We start from the raw sequence: 6240 nt of genomic DNA on the forward strand, positions 1-6240 counted from the left end.
ATCATCCTCCATTAAGACTGTTCAAAAGTTGCATGGTATAAAATATTTACAATCATCATGGATGAATTAATGAATATTCCATTGCTTGAAAATTTGGAAGTGGCAGAAATTGATAATGAAAACGTTCGTGTTCCGCGTACTCCACATAACCCCTTTCACACAGATCTCTCGACATTCAAACAAGAGTTTTAGTTGCCCTAAATTTTTATGCAAGTGGAAGCTATCAACCAATTATTGGATGTAGCAAATACTTAGATGTTTCCCAACCATCTGTTTGTCGTGCAATCAAAGAAGTTACGAATGCCTTAAATAATCCAGAGATATTTAACCGCTGGATAACTTCGAACAATTGAATAATGTTAGATTACATTTTTCACAAAAACATGGATTTCCTGGAGTAATTGGGTGTATCGACTGCACCCACGTTGCTATAGTATGTCCACCGGGCCATGATCCTGAACATCCTGAACATCTGTACATGAATAGAAAAAATTATAGTTTTCCCATTTATAATTTGGTTTTATGGCAGTACAATTGTAATTATTAGGGGCTGGGGTTGTGGTTTTGGCAATAGTGAAGATATTGTAACCTGGTCAGACAACAGACCTTCTTTTACAGTCCTAGGATTTATGGCGGTAGTTGCCTATTGTCGGGGTATTTAACTCCCTGACAACAGGGCTGGTAGTAAAACCAAATTAGAAATGGGAACACTATACCACTCAATTAACGTCCAATTAATCTGTGACGCAAATTTGAAAATTATTAACGTAAATGCAAGATTTCCAGGAAGCACACACGATGCCTATATTTGGGGAAGATCTAATGTACAACCGTTTTTAAGAAATTTGCATTCAGCGGGTCACAGGGATTACTTCTTATTGGGAGATTCTGGCTACCCTCTTAGGACATGGTTACTGACTCCACTCGAAGAGAACTATGATCCAGGCACTCCGGAATACAACTATAATGCGGCTCATAAAAACACGAGATGCAAAATTGAATGTTGTAATGGCGTCCTCAAAAATAGGTTTAGATGTTTATTGAAGCACAGAGTTCTGCATGTAAAACCCGCTAAAGCCTGTAAAATAATAAATGCTTGTATAGTTCTGCATAACATGTGCATTCAGTATAATATTCCTGTGCCAGATGACAATGACATCAGAGACGTTGACTTTGGTATGATGGGCGGAAATGCAGATGAAAATGATAATGAAAATGAAGGAAATGCCTATAGAAGAATTAATCCAGAACTTGCAGAGGGCCGAAGAGCAAGAAGACATTTAATTCTCAATAATTTTGTAAACTAAAATTTATTACAAAAATTCCTTATGTACTCGAATAATTATAAACAAATAGGTATAGGAACAAGTAATATTATAAACTCCTTTATTTAACTAATAAATATACAACAAAACATGTAAGAAGAACGCTCCAGTCTATATTAGGTAGGTAACTACAACAACACTGGCTGATCAACAAGATGTTCCAATGAATTGCTGATAGGTTGCAGCGCTGTAGTCTGCCTTTCTTTTGCCTCTACGCTTCTCCGCAGTAACTTCAACTTTGTTTCATAGTACTTTTCTTTGGACTATAATTTTATTTTCAAATAATTTTTGTATTCTAAGCTAGCATCGGCCGAATTTGATAAATAGCTAACTTTTCTAGTTTTCTTATGTCTCTCTTGTATTAAATCTAACTTTGGTTTTTTTGAGTTGGTGTAATAAAAAAAAGTTTTCCTTGACTACTTTTTAACTTGTATGTCAAGACTTTGCAACAGTGATAAATTGTTAGAACCCATAGCAGACGATAAACCTTTAATCTGGTGCAGCCTATGACATATGTATATCATTCCTTCGTGTACTGACACCAGTGATATCTACAGCTATCACTTGCTTCCACTTTGTGTTAAGACCCCGTAACAGGAAAACAGTTAAATGATTCCCAGTTTTAGCGTTGATATCACTGCTGTTGCCTAAGATTATTTGTCCAAAAAATAAAGCTTTGTTAGTATCATAACATTTTTGAAAACAAACAGTACCTACGCTGTTAAGCAATTCAAATTCAAAATTTATAGTTATTTATACATTAAGGGAGGTAAGTAATATTTACCTCCCGAATTGTTTATAATATTTTTTTCCCTACCGGTTAGAAATGTAGGCTGTGGATACCTCATTTGAGATGAGAAAATTCAACTTTCTCGCTAAGGTAAGAAAGTTAATCATGAAATGTTTATGGTAAAACCGTACCAAAATACAAATGTCAAAAGTGAAATAAGTTATTGATAAATGAAAGCCAATTCAATAAAGCAAGTTGGTAGATCAATCATACAATCTGGAAAATAAACAGATAAGCTAAAGTCCATTCAAAAAACATCTGGACTGTCAAAATCCAAATTGCAGTTGTTAGGTTGGTTAAATCACTAGAGTGGTTCTATTGGCGCGAGAGAAGAGGGCCATAACAAATTATTATATTATAAAGCCATACCTTCAACAAAAAACGTTTCTGATTTTAACCCAACTGTGGAGAAACAGCATCTTGCATTGTGAAAATGAAAATCAAATTAAAGCCGATTGGTTAACTACGAGTAGGTATATGCCGTTCACGATTATTTTAAACCCGCGATATTTTTTTGTTAGATTGGCGTCAGGTCCTGTCATATGATGTTTCGTTTTTAAATATTCGCATTGTTGTCAATTTCGTCATTAATTTAATTAATAAGAATTTACCCAGAACTGCCCTACAAATATGTATGTTTCATTTCAATTACAATTTTACGATTATTGTTCCTAATGCGTTCAATTATTTAAAAAATGTAACAACTTGGGAGCAGTGTTCGGTTGAATTATAACCTAAAATAGATTTATTAAGACAAATCACAATACTGCCAACTAAAATGTCAGATTTTCATAGATAGTCCGAATTTGAAATAATCGTGAATGGTTTATATGTGGATATTATAATTGATTTCATATAAATGTTCATCAAGTGAGCTGTGCATTTGTAAAAGCACCTTTAATTTAGTTACACTACAAAAGTCACATTTATGAAGGTCATGTCCAATAAATCTTTACATGGTAAAAATACAAAGACAAAAACAAATAAGAATTACTTTAATTTAATCAGTAAAAAGACGTAACATTGCTTTTGAAATCAGCAATGTTAAAATGGACAAAAACTGAAAATTAGTCAAATGGGGTTCGCGCAGAGCAAGCAACTTTGAAAGTCAAAGTCACTAGCTTTAGCTTTAATACCAACAGAAAATCAGATTTTCATGGCTTGCTTAGATGCACATTTATTAGTGGAGTAACGTTAGGTTTTTATTTCGGAACCGGTAGCAAGAGCTCGGATTTGAACGAAATTTTTTTAATGTGTTATAAATAAAACATATTAAAACCTTTATAGGTTAAAAATTGCCGCTCATTCTTTGTTTCATTAATTTATTGTTTATTTATAAGAACTGAAATTTTTCAGTTAGAAATCGTTATTTTCGCAAGAAAAATATTAGAGAACAATATAGAATGACTTTGGGAAGAGTATATTGTTATATTGAAACTTGTTTGGAATTAATTGTATGTGGAAAAAGAAGAACAATAGGCAGATGTTCGGTAGCCCGGTGTTGACCGGCTCAGATAGAAACACGTTCAGTTTGTCTTCTAGAGTCGCATAGTTAGCATTTTTTGAAGAAAATAAATAATTATTTTTAATGGATTTTGACAAAAAAGTGTTTAGTAATACCATGCGATCGAAAATAAAAAAAATCCAGAGGTCCGTGAGTAATACGCTTCAGTTGGCAACACGTAAAAATGTAATTCAAATGTCATCAGATGTCATTACAATGGAGAACTGTCATTATTAATTATTGACTATTAAAATATGTTCACTTCAAAGCAAAAAATTTTCATTGTGCTGTGTTACTTCAGAAACGGCAAATCGTCCTATTCAACACCTCTAGTTTTCCAGGAATTTCAACAAAAGTTTCCGGACTTTCAAGACACTTACAGTGGAGAGTAAAAAAACCAGACATAATTTTTGACATAACAGTCATAAGTGTGAAACCGCCCTTCCTACATTTAAACTTATTTAGACTGATTGTGACAGTTTAGTTAATAACTGTGCTGCAATCGTGTCAAAAATAAATTACTCTAGGATTTAGGGATATTCGATACTAGGTTGCCATAAATTTGGTTAGGTTGGGGCTATGTGGTTTCTGGTGGCAGACAAAAGATATCTCAAAAATGTAAGGCTGTGGCTAATTCCTTGTCACTGTTGCAAATTAATGACTAATGCCTCGGTAAGTGATAGATGATTTTTCGTTTCACAATCAATTTTGGTGTCTGTCGGCATATTTAATTGAACTTAATCCCTCAATTCATAGTAACCAACCTTAGGCATACAAAATTACTTCTGAAAATTCTAGTTACACGACGTTATTTCTCTAAAAGTTCGAAATACATATAGGGAGTAATTTATTTTTGACAAGGTAGTAGGTACGTCTGATCAATTCTTCAAATGTTCCAGTTGTCATAAACTGTCACATTGACAATAAAGAATGGATTATATTGAATTTTTGAAAATGTCACAGTTTTGATGTCCGTTTTTTTTACTCCTAACTGTACCAACAACTTGCCTTGATTATTTTGTTTTTTCATTCCTGAAAAACAACGTGTTCAAAAATAGGCCACTGTAATTGCCCACCATCATCAATTTTAGATGAAAATGACATAGAAGAGGATGAAGCCGGAGAAAATATTTTAATTTTATAATACACTCTTAATAAATTTTTACTTTCAGCATCTTTTGTATATTTTTTACGAATACCCGTCACAATGATCGTTTGAAGAGTTCTACTCACTTTGAATTTTAAGTAATTCATTGTCTTAGAATTTTTTTTTGGTATCATGTTGTATTGGTAGGTGCTATTTAAGTTATTCTTTGCCAAAGAATATCCGACGAATGGGTTTAAAATACGACTGAGGTACGAGGGCGTATTTTAAAGGATGTGAGTGCAACAAAGGAACTTTTTACACGTACTCTTGCAATATTTTATCTACGATCGTGAGATCATCGCACCGGTTTCAACATAAATTTGTATAAAATAATTATTATTGATTCAATATTTTATCAATAACCAAAGTCGTTAAGCAACCTACTTCTAAACAATGTTTCTAACAAATTGTATTGTTGTATTTTGACAGTTCTGTGCCATAAAACCGTGTACCAAAAGTTTTATGGCACGATTCCGTCAGTTCACTAAACGTAAACTTTGACAACGATTTTTAGTGCAAAAAGTGTACTTGTTACGCGATCGCAGATTAAAAAAATTAAATCCACGCATATGAAATATCATACAAATGTCAACTGACGGTCGTGTTATTCTAATAGAGTAGAGCGTCAAAAATCCGAACGTTCGCTAATCGCTAATCGCTAATGTTGCTCGATCTACGATCTCGTGGTGTTTCCGGGCAACACGTCTCGTATAATCGAGAATTTTCAATCCTCTCGTTGTATACGGGTAGACTATATCATGAATAAAATAAATAAATAAACAGGTTCCCGAAACCGACTGGGCGCATTCAGTAGCAGAGCGATTTAATGTGACGGTAATGTGACGGCTAGCGCAAAAATTTTTGTAAGTTAAGGCGGCGAGCGAAAATACAAAGGTTGGTATATTCGAATATACAAAGGTTCGTATATTCGAGATCGCCCTGGTTACTACAATAACCGCTGTAATACATGGTAACTAAAGAAAATCAAAGATTCTTATTGGTTTATAAAGTAATGAATGATATAGTCGTATGTATACATATAATATTTTCACTACTGTTTAGTAGTAATATTTGATAATCCGAACCACCCTCAGTCCTAGTTAGTTCGGATTATCGACGCTCTACTGTAATAGGACCACCCAACGGCCGTTTTATTGTGACAATATAATTCATGTATTACGTGATCATGAATGATCCAATGAAAACGCGTAAAGTCCCTAGTTGCATGGCTATCACAGCGATAATAAAAAAAAGAAAAACAAAAATATCTTATTTACTTTCGTCGTTACGATTTTTGATTGAAATAAATTTGTCAGTTTGACAAATAAATGAATAATTTTGTATTTCATTCATTATATTCATCGAATATAACACGTGGTATGATTAATCATCGATGATATTAAATTCGTGAAATCGCCAGTTCAATTTCACTCATAATATCATCGATAATAATAATATATTTTATATATTTACC

Source organism: Tenebrio molitor, chromosome 1 (assembly GCF_963966145.1).
Source record: "Tenebrio molitor chromosome 1, icTenMoli1.1, whole genome shotgun sequence".
Classification (NCBI taxonomy): Eukaryota; Metazoa; Arthropoda; class Insecta; order Coleoptera; family Tenebrionidae; genus Tenebrio; species Tenebrio molitor.